We start from the raw sequence: 20,242 nt of genomic DNA on the forward strand, positions 1-20,242 counted from the left end.
CGTTTGAGAACAAACCTGTATTTTTTTCCACCAGTCCCCTACCTGTTTCCCCTCTTTTCTCTTTGTCTCCCACTTTTGGCCCAGGCAACATGGGACCTCAAGTCTGCCTGGTGTGTAAGGTACCCTAGAATCAGGTCAGAGGAAAAGTTGAGCTTCACCTGCCAAAAACTGAAGTGCATGGGCTGGGCTGGAAGTGTGTACATAGGACAGGGGGTGGGTCATAAAAACTGGGTTTTGGGATGATAACAAATCAAAGACAGCCAAGCCACCCAAAAGTGTCACCAATTCACAGAGGCGAAGTAGGAAGGAGAATCGAGGAAGAAAACACCAAGACGAAATTTCTTGAGATTAGAGATTTGGAGGGTGGGAAGGCAAGCCTGGAAAACACCCTGAGCTGGTGAGAGGATGAATACAATCATTTTCATGAGTATAAATCCTTCGAACATGGACGTGGGAGGATCATTAAAAGAACCAACATGATGTAGATACCCCAAATCCATGGAAGGCTCTAGCGTTCTTCCACACTTCAGCCTTGGAATTGGACTTTCCTTTGATTGTTCTTTCTCTTTCCTCATCCCCATCCCACTGGGCTTAATCTTGTTGAATAATTGATTTTATTTTACCTGTTGCTGTTGAAAATATACACAGGAGAATGTATACCAATTCAGCAATTTCTACATGCACACTTTAGTGACATATATTACATCCTCCAATTTGTGCAGCCAGTCTCACCCTCCTGTTTTGAATTGTTCCTCACCTGTTAACATAAACTCACTGCCCCCTGAGTTTCTTATCTAACCTTTCTAGTTGCTGTTGTCAGTTTGATCCCAGATAGATAGTTATTTAAAAGAGCACAATGCTTGAGGTTTTCTGGAGGCTGGATGAACCCTACCCGGGTTTAATGTTTGAGTGCTAGATATTCTTTTTCTGCAATGTTTCTTTACTCCAGCCCCCAAAGCATGCTTCTCCCCTTTTCTTTTCCCTTTGCCAACCACTGTCTAGATTCTAGCACCTTTTGCTTCTAGTCAGTTTAGAAAAGTTTAAAAAAATAAAAAGTAGCCTTTCTCATAGTTTTCCTATTCTTGGCACAACAGACCTGGCTGGAGGCCACGGGTAGCAATGTGCATGAAAATGAAAAAAATATATAATAGTGAAGACAAACGTTGATCCAACCTTGGAAAATAATTCTCCACAAAGTTTAAGTTTATATGCTGGGCCAAGAAGTCGATTGCTGTTTATTTTCTTGGAGCCAGACGTGGTGGCTGCAAGCTGCTTGGCTTTCCAAAGGTTCTCACAAGTCGTTACAGCCGTGTCCGAGGCCTCCTTCAGAGTAGATTTAATTAGGGTAAGTGATACTGATGTTTTGGCCTGGAGACTGCTGTGGTCCGTTTGCCTGACTGTGAGGCTGGGAGTCACCATGCTGAGCCGTGACTTGACTCTCGTGCCCCGATGGTTTGCTTTGAATTTCATAAAAGCCTGGGCATGTACATTCTCAGAAAAGTGTCTTCTCTCTTCATCCACCTCAACTGCCTGGGATCATCTGTGGTTTTGAGACCAGTGTATTGATACCATTTTAAATACAGCTCACAAACTCACTTCTGTCTTTGGTATCACTCAATTTTTTAAAAAACATTTTTTGTGTGCTTTAAGTGAAAGTTTACAAATCAAGTCAGTCTCTCGTACAAAAATTTATATATGCCTTGCTATATATTCCTAATTGCTCTCTCCCTAATGAGACAGCACACTACTTCCCTCCACTCTCTCTTTTCGTGTCCATTTGGCCAGCTTCTGACCCCATCTGCCCTCTCATCTCCCCTCCAGATAGGAGATACCAGCATAGTCTCATGTGTCTACTTGATCCAAGAAGCTCATTCTTCACCAGCATCATTTTCTATCCCATTGTCCAGTCTAATCCCTGTCTGAAGAGCTGGATTTGGGAATGGTTCCTGTCTTGGGCTTATAGAAGGTCTGGGGGCCATGACCACCAGTATCCTTCTAGTCTCAGTCAGACCATGAAGTCTGGTATTTTTACAGACATCACTCAATTTTTGAAGGGCAAAACCTCTGTGCTGTGGCTGATATGGCTGCTTTGGACACAGAAGAGTCTGTCAAAAGCAACACGGAAAGTCCGGCGCTGTCAAAATTCAGTTCAGATGTGAGGTTGCGTTTGTTCCAACCTTGGTCCAGTGGCAGCAGAGTGTCCGCCACGAACAGTGGTGCTTCCAGCCATGCCTGGCCTCTCTGCTCACAGAGCTCAGCTATTCACTCACTTCCTTGTCCCAAATCCAAGAAACATTAAAACTCATCAGAACATTAATTGATAACAGTCCTTCTTGGGTTGGGGTGTAAAGAAACAGGTGTCCCCACTACTGTGTGAGGAGGAGAAGGCATCCTGACATGGGAGTGGGTGACAAGCACTGTTACTGAAGCCCATGAGAGGTTGGCCCATCCGGGAATGCCAGCCAACCCCAGAGACTGAGCTGGGCAGGGAGAGTGGCATGGGAGACCTCTCAGAGACCCGTCAGAGAAACACGTGGGCCTCGCCAAAAGACCCAGATGGCCCATGGGGGGACAACACCCTGGTTTAATTTGGGGAACAGAGAAGCTGGGAAGAGCTTCCAGGTCATATGGCTGGTAACGCCATAAAGCATTGCTTAGTGTTGATTGTCCAAGGCCTGGTTGTGACGCAGGAAGAGAGAAGAAGACACATTTCAGGGCCCCCAACTCCTTTTGTCCGGGGATTTCCCTGGCAGAGTTTCTCACCAGATGCTGGAATGTGAGAGGGGCATTTCGGTTAGTCACCATGCTTCTGAAACTGGCATGGGACGGGGGAGCTGAGCAGGGAGACTAAATGTTTGCAAGGCCCAGGACAATCACACCTAACAAGGAATCATCCTGCCTGGACACTAGTCTCCCTCCTGTGAGAAACACATGGGAACTCAAGGCCTTCCCAAGAACACTCCTGCAAAGAGTAGACAGACTCTGAGGCAGGCCCCATTCTGGCATTTAAACATGGCCGCTGGTCATGGTCTTTGGTAGACTGAAGGCAGTGCCTCTCGGAGCACAGAGTTCTCCACAGAGAAGAGAAGGCCCAGCCCCTTGGGCTTTCAGCCCTATCATTTTTGCCTTATAAGGTTTGGTTTAATCATTTCTGAGTGAAACATAGTTCTTTTAAAAATAGAGCTCTCTCAAAAGAAAAAAAGGAGAAAAAGCAAATAATCTGAATAAGCAAGGAGATGGACCATATCACAACAGACAGAACTGAAATTAAAAGAATCATAGCAGATTACTATGAGAAGTTGTGCTCTAACAAATTTGAAAACCTAGAGGAAATTGACAAATTTCTAGAAACACGCTACCTACCTAAACTAACACAAACAGAGACAGAACAACTACATAAACCTATAACAAAAGAAGAGATTGAAAAAGTAATTTAAAAACTCCCAACAAAGAAAAGCCCTGGCCCTGGCAGCTTCACTGGAGAATTCCACCAAACTTTCAGAGAAGAGTTAATTCCTCTGCTACTCAAGGTATTTCAGAGCATAGAAAAGGATGGAATACTCCCAAACTCATTCTATGAAGCCAGCATAACCCTGATACCAAAACCAGGTAAAGACTCCACAAAAAAGGAAAATTACAGGCCAATATCTCTCAATTGAACTTAGATGTAAAAATCCTCAACAAAATTCTAGCCAATAGAATTCAACAACATGTCAAAAAAATAATTCACCATGACCAAGTGGGATTCATACCAGGTATGCAGGGATGGTTCAACATTAGAAAAACAATTAATGTAATCCATCATAGAAATAAAAGACAAGAGCCACATGATCTTACCAATTGATGCAGAAAAAGCATTTGATAAAGTCCAACACCCATTCATGAAAAAACTCTCAGCAAAACAGCAATAGAAGGAAAGTTCCTAAACATTATAAAGGGCATTTATACAAAGCCAACAGCCAACATTATCCTAAATGGAGAGAGCTTGAAACCATTCCCACTGAGAACAGAAATCAGACAAGGATGCCCTTTATCACTGCTCTTATTCAACATTGTGCTGGAGGTCCTAGCCAGAGCAATTAGGCTAGATAAAGAAATAAAGGGCATCCAAATTGGCAAAGAAGAAGTAAAAGTATTTCTGCTTGCTGATGACATGATCTTATACACAGAAAAATCTAAAGAATCCTTAAGAAAAATACTGAAACTAATAGAAGAGTTCAGCAGGGCTTCAGGATACAAGGTAAACATACATAAATCAGTTGGATTCTTCTACATTAACAAAGAAAACAATGAAGAGGAAATCAATACCGTTTACAATAGCCCCTAAGAAGATAAAGTACTTACGGAATAAATCTAACCAGAAAAGTAAAAGACCTATACAAAGAAAACTACAAGACACTAATACAAGAAACCAAAGAGACCTTCCTAAGTGGAAAAACACACCTTGCTCATGGATAGGAAGACTCAACATTGTAAAAATGTCTATTCTGCCCAAAGTGACCTATAGATAAATGCAATCTCGATCCAAATACCAGTGACATTTTTTAATGAGATGAGAAACAAACCACCAACTTCATATGGAAGGGAAAGAGGCCCGAGTAAGTAAAGCATTACTGAAAAAAAAGAACAAAGTGGGAGGCCTTACACTACCTGACTTTAGAACATATTATACTGCCATGGTAGTCAAAACAGCCTGGTACTGGTACAACAACAGACACATAGACCAATGGAACAGAACTGAGAATCCAGATATAAATCCATTCACATATGAGCAACAGATATTTGACAAAGGCCCAAAGTCTGTTACATGGGGAAAAGACAGTCTCTTTAACAAATGCTGGTGGCATAACTGGATATCCATCTGCAGAAAAATGAAACAGGGCCCATACCTCACACCATGCACAAAAACCAACTCAAAATGGATCAAAGACCTAAATATAAAATCTAAAACGATACAGTTCATGGAAGAAAAAACAGGAACAATGCTAGGAGCTCTAATACATGGCATAAACCGTATACAAAACATTACTAAAACTGCAAAAACAGCAAAATAGAAATTAGATAACTGGGAGCTCCTGAAAGTCAAACACCTATGCTCATCCAAAGATATCATCGAAAGCGTAAAAAGATTACCTACAGATTAGGAAAAAGCATTTAGCTATGTCATCTCCGATCAGGGGCTGATCTCTAAAATCTATATGTTACTGCAAAAACTCAACCACAAAAAGACAAATAACCCAGTCAGAAAATGGACAAAGGATATGAACAGGCACTTCACTAAAGAAGACATTCAGGTAGCTAACAGATACATGAGGAGATGTTCACGATCATTAGCCATTAGAGAAATGCAGATCAAAGCTACAATGCGATTTCATCTCATTCCAACAAGGCTTTCATTAATCAAAAAAACACAGAATAATAAATGTTGGAGAGGTTGTGAAGAGACTGGAACACTTACACACAGCTGGTGGGAATGCAAAATGGCACAATCACTTTGGAAATCAATTTGGAGCTTCTTTAAAAAGCTAGAAATAGAATTACTATACGATCCAGCAATCCCACTCCTTGGAATATATCCTAGAGAAGTAAGAGCCTTTACACGAACAGATATATATACACCCATGTTCATTGCAGCACTGTTTACAACAGCAAAAAGATGGAAGCAACCAAGGTGCCCTTCAACAGATGAATGGATAAATAAATTATGGTATATTCACACAATGGAATACTATGCATCAATAAAGAACAGTGATGAATTTGCGAAACATTTCATAACATGGAGGAATCTGGAAGGCATTATGCTAAGTGAAATTAGTCAGTTGCAAAAGGTCAAGTATTGTATGAGACCACTATTATAAGAACTCAAGAAATAGTTTGAACAGAGAAGAAAATATTCTTTGTTGGTTACGAGAAGGGGGAGGCAGAGGGGGATTCACTGATTAGATAGTAGACAAGAACTAATTTAGGTGAAGGGATGGACAACACACAATAGAGGAGAGGTCAGCACAACTGGACTATACCAAAAGCAAAGAAGTTTCCTGAATCAACTGAATGCTTTAAAAGCCAGAGTAGCAGGGGCGGGGGTTTGGGGACCATGGTTTCAGGGGACATCTAAGTCAATTGGCATAATAAAATCTATTAAGAAAACTTTCTGCCTCCCATTTTGGAGAGTGGTGCCTGGGGTCTTAAACGCTAGCAAGCAGCCATCTAAAATGCATCAATTGGTCTCAACCTACCTAGAACAAAGAAGAATGAAGAAAACCAAAGATGCAAGGTAAGTGTGAGCCCAAGAGTCAGAATGGGGCAAATAAATCAAAGACTACATCAGCCTGAGATCAGAAGAACTAGATGGTGCCCAGCTACAATCAATGACTGCCATGACACGGAGCACAACAGAGAATCCCTGAAGGAGCAGGAGAGCAGTGGGATGCAGACCCCAAATTCTAGTAAAAAGACTAGGCTTAATGGTCTGACTGAGACCAGAGGGACCCCAGAAGTCATGGTCCCCAGACCTCCTGTTAGCCCAAGACAGGAACCATTCTTGAAGCCAACTCTTCAGATAGGATTTGGACTGGAGTACAAGACAGAAAATGATGCTGTGAGGAGTGGGCTTCTTGAATCAGGTAGACACATGAGATTATCTGGTCAGCTCCTGTCTGGAGGGGAGGTGTGAAGTCTGAGGGGGACAGAAGCTGGCTGAATGGGCATGGAAACACGGGGTGGGAAAAGAAGAAGGTGCTGTCTCATTGGGAGAGAGCAATTAGGAGTACATAGCAAGGTGTATACAAGGTTTTGTACGAGAGGCTGACCTGATTTGTAAACTTTCACTTAAAGCACAATAAAAATTGGAAAAAAAAAAAAAAATAGAGCTCTCTTCTTGTTCTTTCCCTTGGAGATGAAGGGGAGTAAGACTGGCTGTAATTCCGGAGGGATGGGGCAATGCTCATGGCTGTGGACGAACTCCTCAGGGGTGCTGGTGTTCACCAGCTGGGGCCCCCAGCAAGGACGAGCCAATGTCAAATCCACGGTACTGATGAAACACAACACAGCTCCAGGTCCCACCGGGGACAGTGTGGACTCCCCCTGAATGTATTACTGACCAAAGGGAGTCACAGCTCACACGGGGTCAGGCAGCAGTGACTCTCCCCAGGAGGTGTGGGAGACAGAGTGAACCTGCATACATTTACTGGAAGGGGCCTTCCTGCACAGGATTAAGGATGCGAGAGACATAGGAACACAGGACTGTGGATGTCAAGCTCCCGCCCTGGACCCTTGTGAACCTAGATTTAATATCATGGAACTTGTTGGGATTTTTTCACAGTGCAGATTAAGAGTCAGGCTCTCCCCCTGCCCCCAAGGAAGAGCTTGGTTAGCTCCTGAATCCAAAGATGGCCTTTATATATCGGGTAAGGCCACTCTTGGTCTTCTGCTCCAACTTGTCCTCAAGGGGTGGGAAAGCTACATGTTTAAGGGCCTGGTCAAAGAACAAAGGCTTGTTAGGGATGGGCTGGAATCCCGGCAGGAAGTACGCAAGGTAGCCTTGCTTGGCGATGAGAGCAGGGTCCAGGCGGACTGTCTCGAACCGTTCAACCAGAGGCTTATTGTCCTTGACTTGATTCTAGGATGGCTGCTGCCTGCAGAGAGCACTTTTCTGACCTCACTTGAGTGATGACCTCTGGTATCTCTGGCAGGTGCTTTTCGCCATTTTCTCGAAGGCCTCAGCATCAGAGTTGACTTGATTTGCAGTGTTAGCCGGGAATGTGAAGTGCCTGTGAAGACTGGAAAAGATGTAGGAGCAGAAAAAGACGCCCCAGAGGACAGTGAGGCCCAATGTCAATTGTCACCACAGCCGAGGATGTTTGAAGTAGACAGTGCCTTCCTCAGGAGGACAACCCAGTTGTCTGACAGGATTCACAAGACTGGTTTCAGACAGATAAATGGGAACCACCACCTGTAGCCCTCAGAACAAGGTATCCGCAGAGACCTGGATTCATTTGGCTTCTAGAAGGTTCTCAATGTTGTTTGGACAATCAGTCTGTTCTTTCCCAGACACTAACGCTCTGCTTTTGCCCACTCGCTGGTTGATCGGCTTCTTCCCTCCCACCAGAGAAATAATATTTTGATAATGCCTTGAGCCAAGCTAAGGAATGGAGGTAGATGAGGCTCTGGCAAAACTTTGGTAGAATTTTCTTCTCTTTTCCTCTCTAAAGGTAAGAACAGAGCCCGCCAACAGCTTGCTAATTGTCTTGAAGCAAAAATATTGTTTAATTCAGAAGAGATTTTAGGCTCCCAGGGGCATGACACCCGTCATTTCACAATGGAGAATTATTTTGTGGTATTTATTTTATGATTCCTGACCCTTGTTCTAAATCTTACTGGTGTGTTTTCATTTAAAATGTATTAACTGAAACTTGGCATGATCACTTGGCTCCATTAAACTCTACGACAGCTTGATCCAGATTTTATTATACTGGGACTCCAGTATATGAACTTTAATATGGAGGAAGCTGGAGAATAAATACAGTGATTTGATGCTTACTATGCATTTAACCCTTTTGGTGCCCTCTTGGAAATTAGCTGAAATGTTTGTGGTTGGATTTTAACACTTTCAGAATGTTACTATGGTAAGTTTTAGGCCTGCCTGAGAATAGGGTTTACCAGGGCCTCTGGATAAATGGCAGAGCAGTTTAGCATTCAGGGTCCTGTGATTCTTTTAGAAAGTCAAAAGCCATTTATTAGGCTTAGGAGCCCTGGTGGCTCAATGGTTAAGAGCTCAGCTGCTAACCAAAAGGTCAGCAGTTCGAATCCACTAGCCGCTCCTTGGAAACCCTTTGGGGCAGTTCCAACCCTAGGGTCACTAAGAGTCAGGATTGACTTGAGGGCAACGGTTATTGTCTTGGGGTAGTATATGTGGCTAATACCTGTCTGCTGGTTTGTGGTGGCTTGCATGCTTGCACGATGCTGGAAGCTATGCCACCAGTATGTTGGATACCAGCAGGGTCACTCATATGGACAGGTTTCAGCACATCTTCCAGACTAAGACAGACTAGGAAGAAAGGCCTGGTGATGTACTTCCAAAAATTAGCCAGTGAAATCCTTGTGGATCACAGCAGAACATTGTCTGATAGGGTACTGGGCGATGAGCCCTCTAGGTTGGAAGGCTACACAATGGACTAAAAAATACCAACAATCCTGAGGACGGCACAGGACAGGGCCGCATTTCGTTCTGCTGTGCATGGGGCCGCGGTAAGTCTTTGCTGCCTGTATGGCAACTAGTAATACGAGTGCGCGTGGAGCCCTACAGGTGCTGCGGAGAAAGCAGCCTCTACTCTCCTCTGGGCCCCAAGGCACCCAAACCTAAGCGCCTCTTCGCCAGCTCCACTTGGAGCTCTCAGACTCTTATGCCTTAGCACTTTCAGAGCGGACCTCCCAACCTTCTCCTCAGCGCTGCCTCTCCATTGTAGTCCCCTAACAGAGCCACCATACACTGAGCTGATCCAGCAACTCTCTCTCCTCCATCACAGCCAGCGTCGGTTGGTTCTACCTTCTAAATATGCCTGCCAGCTGTTGACTTCTCCCCCAGCTCACTGCCCCATCCTAGGCCCAGCACTGGGAGTTCTCATTAACTTCCTACCTGTCTCTCCACTCTGTCTATGACTGTCTGCAGCCTTCTCCCCTGCTGTCAGAGTGATTGCCTTGAAGGAGAAATCAAATCAGCTTGCTCCCTTGCCCCACAACCTTCAAGGGCGTCCCAGTGCACTTAATTAGAACTTAAATCTTCCCCGTGCCCTGTAGACCCTACGTCATCTACCCACCCCCCAGCCTTCTCTCCTTCCACCAGCCTCATCTCTCACTGGGTTCTGGTCACCCCAGCCGTTCCCCCAAAGCAGCCCCTGGCCAATGCCCCTTATTTCTCAGGCCGTTTCCTCACCAAGGTCTCTCTTGATCCTACACCCAGTCTAACTAAGGACCCCATCATACTCTTTCATAGCACCCTGTACATCTATTTCATGACACTTTCCGCAGTGTGCACTTTTACATCTATTTTTGTAATTGTTCATTTAACATCTCTTGCTCCCACTGGACTCAGAATTCTAGGGTTGGGGCCAGGTCTGTTTTGCTCACCACTATAAACCCAGCAACCAGATCAGTGCCTGGTACGTGGTGCATGCTCGATAAATACTGGGCGAATCCATAAATAAAAGAACAAAATGGTTCCTGGTTTCAAGAAGTTTATCACCACCTTTACCGACAAAATCCTACGGAGCCTCTATTGAGTTCACGCTATAGGGAAAAGTATGTGAAAAGACTCAAGAACGACTCAAAGCAAATAAATATAGTAAAAAGCCATATTTACTAAGTCCCAAAGGGATGTTAAGTAAAAATAAGAGCAGAAGCTGGTGAGAGTGTCATAAACTGGAGGCGGCTGGGAAGAGAGTGGCAGCTGACCAGGAGCGTCTTCCTCGGCGTGGTGTTTACATTTTTATCTTCTTCAAGCCTCAGACCTTACCTCAGAGAGCTGAGCACTGGGTTCAGTAGAGAGTAATTCACAGAAAATATGTGTGGGTGGCTACCTAGCTGGATCCTTTCACGGGTATTGTTCTAAGTTCTCTTTGTTAATCTATCACAGGTGTGTGGTTCCAGGCACATTGTCAGGGCATGTTCTGACCACACCGCCATGGTCATGGCAGTTTGCTGCCATCTCTAGTCCTCTCTGGATTTCTGGACACCCAAGGTTGAGTGTAGTAAAGAATTAACCAAAGGTGCGCAGTAGAAAATTAACCTCAGCCAGAGAGAGGTCTGACCTTTGCCCTCGGCTGCTGGGAGGTCATCTCTAAGCCCTTGAAATATCCTTCCTGATAAGATGTCTTTGTTTACCTGGGGCCTTGGGCCACACTGGATAGTCTAACGGTGTGATTTAAACTCTGGAGGGGCTGGAGGCTAAGAGCCAGCCATGCTGGTGGGCAACCATGGCTATGTGACCAAGCCCCAGTAAAAACTCCAGTCATCAAGGCACAGGTGAGCTTCCCTGGTTGACAGTGTGCCATCTGTATTGTCACACAATGTTGCTGAGAAAAGTTAGCTCTGTCCATGACTGCAGGGGTGAAGGACAGCTGGAAGCTCTGTGTTTGGAACTCCCCTGAGCTCTGCCCCACGCAGTTCTTCCTTGGAGGATTTTAATCTGTGTCCTTTCACTGTAATATACTGTAACCGTGTGTACAATGGGAAGTCCTTAGGTGGTGCAAATGGTTAGCATGCTCAGCTGCTAACTGATTAGCTGGAGGTTCAAGCCCACCCAGAGGCACCTCTGAAGAAAGGCCTGGCCATCTACTTCTGAAAAGCCTGTCATTAAAAACTCTATGGAGAACTACCATACAACCCAGAAATCCCACTCCTCGGAATATACCCTAGAGAAACAAGAGCCTTCACACAAACAGATATATGCACACCCATGTTTGTTGCAGCTCTGTTTACAATAGCAAAAAGTTGGAAGCAACCAAGGTGTCCATCAACGGATGAATGGATAAATAAATTGTGGTATATTCACGCAATGGAATACTACACATCGATAAAGAACAGTGACGAATCTGTGAAACATTTCATAACATGGAGGAACCTGGAAGGCATTATGCTGAGCGAAATCAGTCAGAGACAAAAGGACAAATATTGTATAAGACCACTATTATAAGATCTTGAGAAATAGTATAAACTGAGAAGAACACATACTTTTGTGGTTATGAGGGGGGGAGGGAGGGAGGGAGGGAGAGGGTTTTTTACTGATTAGTTAGTAGATAAGAACTACTTTAGGTGAAGGGAAGGACAATACTCAATACATGGAAGGTCAGCTCGACTGGACTGGACCAAAAGCAAAGAAGTTTCCGGGATAAAATGAATGCTTCAAAGGTCAGCGGAGCAGGGGCTGGGGTCTGGGGAACATGGTTTAAGGGAACTTCTAAGTCAATTGGCAAAATAATTCTATTATGAAAACATTCTGCATCCCACTTTGAAATGTGGCGTCTGGGGTCTTAAATGCTAACAAGCGGCCATCTAAGATGCATCAATTGCTCTCAACCCACCTGGAGCAAAGGAGAATGAAGAACACCAAGGTCACACGACAACTAAGAACCCAAGAGACAGAAAGGGCCACATGAACCAGAGACTTACATCTTCCTGAGACCAGAAGAACTAGTTGGTGCCCGGCCACAATCGATGACTGCCCTGACAGGGAGCACAATAGAGAACCCCTGAGGGAGCAGGAGATCAGTGGGCTGCAGACCGCAAATTCTCATAAAAAGACCATACTTAATGGTCTGACTGAGACTAGAGGAATCCCGGCGATCATGGTCCCCAAACCTTCTGTTGGCACAGGACAGGAACCATCCCCGAAGACAACTCATCAGACATGAAAGGGACTGGACAGTGGGTAGGAGAGAGATGCTGATGAAGAGTGAGCTAATTATATCAGGTGGACACTTGAGACTGTGTTGGCAACTCCTGTCTGGAGGGGGGATGGGAGGATAGAGAGAGTTGGAAGCTGGCAAAATTGTCACGAAAGGAGAAACTGGAAGGGCTGACTCATTAGGGGGAGAGCAAGTGGGAGTATGGAGTAAGATGTGTATAAACTTATATGTGACAGATTGACTTGATTTGTAAACGTTCACTTGAAGCTCAATAAAAGTTAATAAAAAAAAAAAAAACTCTATGGAACACAGTTCTACTCTGACACATACAGGGTCTCCATGAGTTGGGACAGACTTGACAGCAACTAATAAATGGGTATATTAGCTTCAGTGAGTTCCGTGAGCCCTTCTCCTGAATTATCAAACCTGAGTGTAGCCTTGGGGACCCCTGACTTTACGACTGGTGTCAGAAGTGAAGGTGGTCTTGCATACTCCCAAACGTTGCAGTGGGCTTTCTCCGTGGACCCTCAGCAGCTATAGGTATGCAGCCCTTGCTTTGTTACAAGCTGACTTTGGAGTTAAGATATTTCAGGCTACTTTTCCGGAGACAAAATAAAATGCGCTTAATTATTCCTGGATGTATTGTGTTTAATTACTTGTTTTCAAGCGGATCTAGACAGTTTGTGTGTGAAGGACACCTTTGCAAATAAGTTTGAAAGTTATAATTTATGGAAAATTAGGGGGAAAAAAAAAAAAGAGAGAGAGAGAGTGAGGGCTCTTTACTCCAGTGCTGCTAGTTCATACTGAAGGGAGCCAACAAAGACACAACTTAGGACCATACTCCTCCGTTTTTCTCAAGAACGAGTGTGATGTCACTAACATGGATGGTTGGTCTATAAGCCACTAAGGAGGAAAAGCAGGTATTCCAAACAGACACAAATATTCTTTTATTGCCAGCCCTTGTCCTAACAGGCTGTTTAGGGCAAAGACTTGACATACCCCTGGAGAATCTAGGTAGGGCCCCCAACGGCAAACTTAGTGCGTAAGATGCAGGGTGGCCCCACCTAGGATAATAGGTGGGAACTTTTCCAGGCTGCCCCAACCAAGGAAAGTGCTCCCACATCATCGCCTTGAGCACCTATTCATGCCATCATGCTTCTTAAACTAAAAGGAAATTTTCTCAAAAGGCCTTCTAGTCTGGCTCTCTGCCTTCAAAAGGGGAGCGAAGAATAAACACCTTGAATCCAAAGAGGCTAACTGACTGTCTTAGTTACCTAGTGCTGCCATAACAAACGAACTCACAGTTCTGGAGGCTAAAAGTCCAAGTCAAGGTCTCATCTGTGTCAGTTCCTTCTGTGAGTCTTTCTCCTACTTTCTGGTGGCTGCGAGCAACCCTGGACGTTCCTTTGCTTGTAGACGGTCCTCTCATGGTGTCTGCCTTCCTCTGCACATGTGTGTTTGTGTGTTCTGCCCTTTTTATAAGACACCATGTAGAAGGGATCAGGTTTAGGACCCGTTTTACTCCAGTATGATCTCATTAACATGACTAAAGAAAACCCCTATTTCCAAACATGTTCACATACACAAGTACAGGGGTTAGGACTTCAGCACACACTTTGGAGGACACAACTCAGTTCATAACCGTGACCTTGGAAGATGATGCACCTAGCAGAGTCCATGCTAGAACTCAGGCCGGTGTGAGGCCTGACCCGTGCTCTTAACCCCTGCACCACATCCTGCCTTCTGCTCTACCAACAACATTGTCCATGGTTCCCAGTGTACCGTGTTATGGTGCCCAATGCTTCAGTGGTGTGCTACCCCTGACTGTATCTTTTCTAATACGCTGTACCTCCCACATCTTCCCAACAATGCAGTATGAAATAAAAGTGAAATGTGAAGTAAATGTGCAATATGAAATAAAAGCACAAGACGAAATAAAAACGCAATGTGAACTCAAAGCAAAATATGAAATAAAAGCACAATATGAAGTAAAACTGCAACAGCTTCCTGTTTAGAGAACGTCCTAACCTTGTGATTCTCCACCCTGCCTCCTCGATCATCACAATAGCTGGAGACTTTCTGGGCTGTGCATTGTGGTGAGCTGGGAGGTCTTGAATCAAGGCTGAGAAGCCAAGGCATTCAGAGCTTCACGAGTGGCCACCACACAGAAATCAGTTCCCTTTAATTTTTGTGCAAAAATGTGCCTGAAATGTGGAACATAATCTCCTCCAGCCCCAGCGGTATCGGCCTGAGCTTCTGTTAGCCTCATTATTTTCTTTGGAGTCTTAGTCACCCACACAGAAGAATTTAATTATGTTTTAGCAAATCTCAGTGAAAAAGACCGAGTACAACAAGTCTATCTCAATTCGGGTAAAGACCGTATGTGAAAATCTTACCCCACTTAGAAAAATTTTTTTTTATCGTGCTTTAGATCAAATTAGCTTCCCACTAAACAACTAATCCACATATTATTTTGTGATATTGGTTGCCAACCCCACAGCATGTTAACACTCTCCCCTTCTCGACCTCGGGTTCCCCATTTCCATTCATCGAGCTTTCCTGTCCCCTCCCGCCTTTCTGTCCTTGCCCCAGGGTTGGTGTGCCCATTTAGTCTCATATACATGGTTGAGCTATGTGTATTATTGTTTGTTTTATGGGCCTGTCTAATCTTTGGCTGAAGGGTGAACCTCAGGAGTGACTTCAGTACTGAGTGAAAGGTTGTCTGGGGGCCATACTCTCGGGGTTTCTCCAGTCTCTGTCAGTAAGTCGATCTTTTTTTGTCAACTCACTTACTTCGGTTGCTATTGTCCAGAGGCTCTTATCCCATTTTTAAGCAATGCAATCACATTATATTTTATGTGATTTTATAAATTGCCTAAAATCTTTTTTAGCCGGAAGATAGGCCGAGGCTCTATAAATAATAAAGTATGTATGTACGAACACACGCACCTGTGAAAACCTGAATTCAGTGAGAACGAGCATATAAAATACAAGGTCCTGGGGTTAAGACCACAGAACTGGGATCTGAAATAATATTTCCTCTTCTATGGAAACCTTGGTGGCGCAGTGGTTCAGAGCTTGGCTGCTAACCAAAAGGTCGGCAGTTTGAATCCATCAAGTGCTCCTTGGAAACCTCTATGGGGCAGTTCTTCTCTGTCCTATAGGGTAGCTATGAGTCGGAATTGACTCAGCAGCAATGGGCTTGGTTTTTTTTTCTTGAAATTTGGAAAGGACAGAGTAGAACTGCCCCACAGAGTTTCCAAGGAGTGCCTGGTGGATTCGAACTGCTGACCTTTTGGTTAGCAGTGGTAGCTCTTAACCACTGCGCTGCCAGGGCTCCCTTGGACTTTGAGCACTTTTTTTTTTTTTTTTTATTAGTGATAAACGAATATGTGCCATTTCCTCACCAAAACGAAAAGTAACATTGAAGTTTTTGTTGTTGTCGCTGTTGTTGGGGGCCATCCAGTTGATTCCGACCCATGGTGACCCCATGTGACAGAGTAGAACTACCCTATAGGGTTTTCTAGGCTGTAATCTTTAGGGAAGCAGATTGCCAGGCCTTTTTTCTGCAGAGCCACAGAGTGGGTTCGAAACACCAGCCTCTAGGGTAACAGCCAAGGGCTTAACCGTTTGCTCCACCGGGGCTCCTTAATATTAAGTAGGAAACCACAAACCACGTGAAATGTGGCCATGCCTGTGAAGTGCCAGAGTTACTGGTCAACGTTGAAGGCAGAAGGGTGAGAGTTCACTCTGCCTTTCCCCTCCATCTGCTGCGTGTGTTCTGTGAAAAACATGTGTGAGGTCTCATGAATCTGCCTTTCCTTTTTTTTTTTTTCTTTTTTTAAAGTAATTTTTATTGTGCTTTAAGTGAAAGTTTACAAATCAAGTCAGTCTCTCACACAAAAACCCATATACACCTTGCTACACACTCCCAATTACTCTTCCCCTAATGAGACAGCCCGCTCTTTCCCTCCACTCTCTCTTTTTGTGTCCATTTCGCCTGCTTCTAACCCCCTCCACCCTCTCATCTCCCCTCCAGGCAGGAGATAACAACATAGTCTCAAGTGGCCACCTGATCCAAGAAGCTCACTCCTCACCAGCATCCCTCTCCAACCCATTGTCCAGTCCAATCCATGTCTGAAGAGTTGGCTTCAGGAATGGTTCCTGTCCTGGGCCAACAGAAGGTCTAGGGGCCATGACCACCAGGGTCCTTCTAGTCTCAGTCAGACCATTAAGTCTGGTCTTTTTATGAGAATTTGGGATCTGCATCCCACTGTTCTCCTGCTCCCTCTGGGATTCTCTGTTGTGTTCCCTGTCAGGGCAGTCATCGGTTGTCACTGAGCACCATCTAGTTCTTCTGGTCTCAGAATGATGTAGTCTCTGGTTCATGTGGCCCTTTCTGTCTCTTGGGCTTGTAATTACCTTGTGTCCTTGGTGTTCTTCATTCTCCTTTGATCCAGGTGGGTTAAGACCAATTGATGCATCTTAGATGGCTGCTTGGTAACGTTTAAGACTCCAGACGCCACTCTTCAAAGTGGGATGCAGAATGTTTTCTTAACAGATTTTATTATGCCAATTGACTTAGATGTCCCCTGAAACCATGGTCCCCAAACTCTTGCCCCTGCTACACTGGCCTTCGAAGCAATCAGTTTATTCAGGAAACTTCTTTGCCTTTGGTTTAGTCCAGTTGTGCTGACCTCCCCTGTATTGTGTGTTGTCTTTCCCTTCACCTAAAGTAGTTCTTACCTACTATCTAATTAGTGAATACCCTCCCTCTCTCCACCCTCTCGTAACCACAAAAGAATGCTTTCTGAGAAGCCTTTTCTTTTGATGTTGCTTTGGGCGTTTCTGTAGAAGGAAGTGCCAGCCCACTGTCTTCTGTGTAGCTACAGTGGAGTTTAAATGGGTAGATTCATGAAATGGTACAGATAAAGAAACAAATTGACTTTAAAATGGATGGTGGCACTACTATTCCTGGGACTGAACGGCTTCCAACCCAGAAATAATCCTCAAGTTTACAAAATCAGGAGGTCTGATGCAATTTCACTTGCCTCTTCAAGTGGCTGGATGTGGTACAGTGCTCGCTGGGGGAAAAAAAAATTAATGGAAGAAGTGTGAACCACTCAGGTGGCCTGTTATGAATAGCTTCGAAATTCATCACATTGTTGTGTCACCAGAATTGTTGACCAAGCTTTCAGAAGATTGTTTTAGGATTTAAAACATTGACAATGGGGTGGATTCTGTGTTCATTGTTTCTAGCTATAGAAAATCCCATTTATCTGTTGATTTATTCAAGAAATACTGCATATTTACTAGGTGACACAGGATGAAGGTAAGTAGGATACATTCCTACGCTCATTGCCCACTGACCAATGGGGAGATGAAGATGAATCCAGACAGTCACCACGCGACCCTACAGTATGTTCTGTGATTGTCCCCAGTCCACAGGGAGGGGGCTCCCTGACCAAAGCTAGAACCCACTTCCCCCAACTCACTGCCCGTTGCGGTATTTTATTTTTGTCCTCACACACGTTGCTATTTGAAATCGTTTATGTGTTTTCGTTCCATTTCTGGAATTCCATCCCCATGAAACAGGGACTTAGTTTTATTCATCATTTGACCCCCAGTGTCTGGAATGGTGCTTCGTATGTGGCAGGTGCTCTACAAAAATTTGTTATGAGTAAAGGGCTGTAGGAGTGCTGAGAAGGGAGCGATGTCGGGGAAGAGAGTGGTGGTGAGGGCTAGAGGGAGGAAGCCGCCCCAAGAAGGTGGTGTCATGGATTGAATTGTGTCCCCCCAAAATGTGTGTCAACTTGGCTAGGCCTTGTTTCCCGGTATTGTGTCATTGCCCCCCATTTCGCTATCTGACATGATTTTCCTGTGTGCTGTAAATCCTACATCTATGGTGTTAATGAGGTGGGATAGGCGGCAGTTATGTTAGTGAGGCAGGACTGAACCTACAAGATTAGGTTGTATCTTTTTTTAATTTTTTTTTATTTGTGCTTTAGGAGAAAGGTTACAGCTCAGGTTAGTTTCTCATACAAAAATTTATAGACATACTGTTATGTGACCCTAGCTGCTCTCCCTATAATGTGACAGCACAACCCTCCTTTCCACCCCGAATTTCCTGTGTCCATTCAATAAGCTTCTGTCCCCTTCTGCCTTCTCATCTTTTCTCCAGACAGGAGCTGCCCAGTTAGTCTCATTTATTTACTTGAACTAAGAAACACACTCTTTGCAAGTTCTATTTTATGTCTTACAGCACAGTCTAATCTTTGTCTGAAGAGTTGGCTTTGGGAATGGCTTCAGTTCTGGGTGAACAGAGAGTCTGGGGCCCAGGTCTTCTGGGGTTCCTCTAGTCTCAGTCAGACCATTAAGTCTGGTCTTTTGACCTGAATCTGATTTCTAGACCCCACTTTCCTCCTGCTAGGTTGTGTCTTAAGCCAATCTCTTTTGAGATATAAAAGAGAGAAGTGAGTAAAGAGGCAGGGGGACCTCATACCACTAGGAAAGTAGTACCAGGAGCAGAACGTATCCTTTGAATCTGGGGTTCCTGCGCTGAGCTCCTAGTCCAGGGGAAGACTGATGACAAGGACCTTCCTGCAGAGCTGACACAGAGAGAAAGCCTTCCTCTGGAGCTGATGCCCTGAATTTGGACTTCTAGCCTCTAGGCTACGAGAGAATAAACTTCTGTTTGTTGAAGCCATCCACCTGTGGTATTTCTGTTACAGCAGCGCTAGGTGACTAAGACAGGTGGCTTCCAAAGCGTAGAATCCAAAAGGGCAGAGAAAGTGGAGGAGACACATGTCTGGAAGAGGGGATGTGTGAGCGGAGGCACAGGTATTTGCAAATACTTGAGACTGGGAAGTCGGATAGTGAGGGCAGTGACCAGAGGGGTAGGAGAGGGGCAAGAGAGAAAACGTCACTGAGAAAGCTTGGGCCAGATTGTGAAAGGGTGCAGTTTCTGCAGAAAGCGAAACACAGTGCAAATTCACTGAGTTGTTGGAAGGGTAATGAAACCCTTGCTGTAACTCTATGGGATATGTTGTCGTCGTTGTTGTTGTTAACTGACATTGAATCAGCGCCTACTCATGGCGACCTCATGTACAACAGAATAAAACCCTGGCCCTGCGGTCAGTCCTGCGTCATCTTCACAGCTGTTGGCATGCTCTAGTCCATTGCTGAGGCCACTGTGTATTTTGAGTGTCTTCCAATCTTGGGGGCCCATCATTCGCACTATATCAGAGAGTATTCTGCTGTGATCCATAGGGTCTTCACTGGCTAATTTTCAGAACTAGATTACCTGGCCCTTCTTCCTAGTCTTAGTCTGGAAGCTCTGCTGAAACCTGTCCACCACTGTATTTGAAATACTAGTGGTATAGATTCCAGCATCACAGCAACACTTAAGCCACCACAGTAGGACAAACTGACAGACAGACAGTGGACATGGGACACAGAAGTAAATAAGCTGTGTGTGTGTGTGTGTGTGTGTGTGTGTGTGTGTTTATTCACCGAGCACTCCACACATGGTAAATAACTAATGAAACTTGTTCCCTTGTATGACATGCCAAGGATTTTATCCTACAGGCATTAAAGTGCCCCATGAGGTATTTAGCAAGGGGCGGGGCATGATGAGATTTACGCTTTGGAGAGTTCCAGAAAAAATGTGGAGGCTAGATCAGGTGACGACCCGTAACAAGGAGACCAGGTCAGACTGTGAAAGTCATAGGTAATAACGACCCAAATTAGGGCAATGCCAGTGAGGAGGGCAGAGGGTTTGCATTCAAGGGATACTTAGGCGGTAAAGGGGTAGGTCTTAGTATCCAACTTTATGTGGAGGG

Source organism: Loxodonta africana, chromosome 20, assembly GCF_030014295.1.
Source record: "Loxodonta africana isolate mLoxAfr1 chromosome 20, mLoxAfr1.hap2, whole genome shotgun sequence".
In the NCBI taxonomy this organism is placed as follows: domain Eukaryota; kingdom Metazoa; phylum Chordata; class Mammalia; order Proboscidea; family Elephantidae; genus Loxodonta; species Loxodonta africana.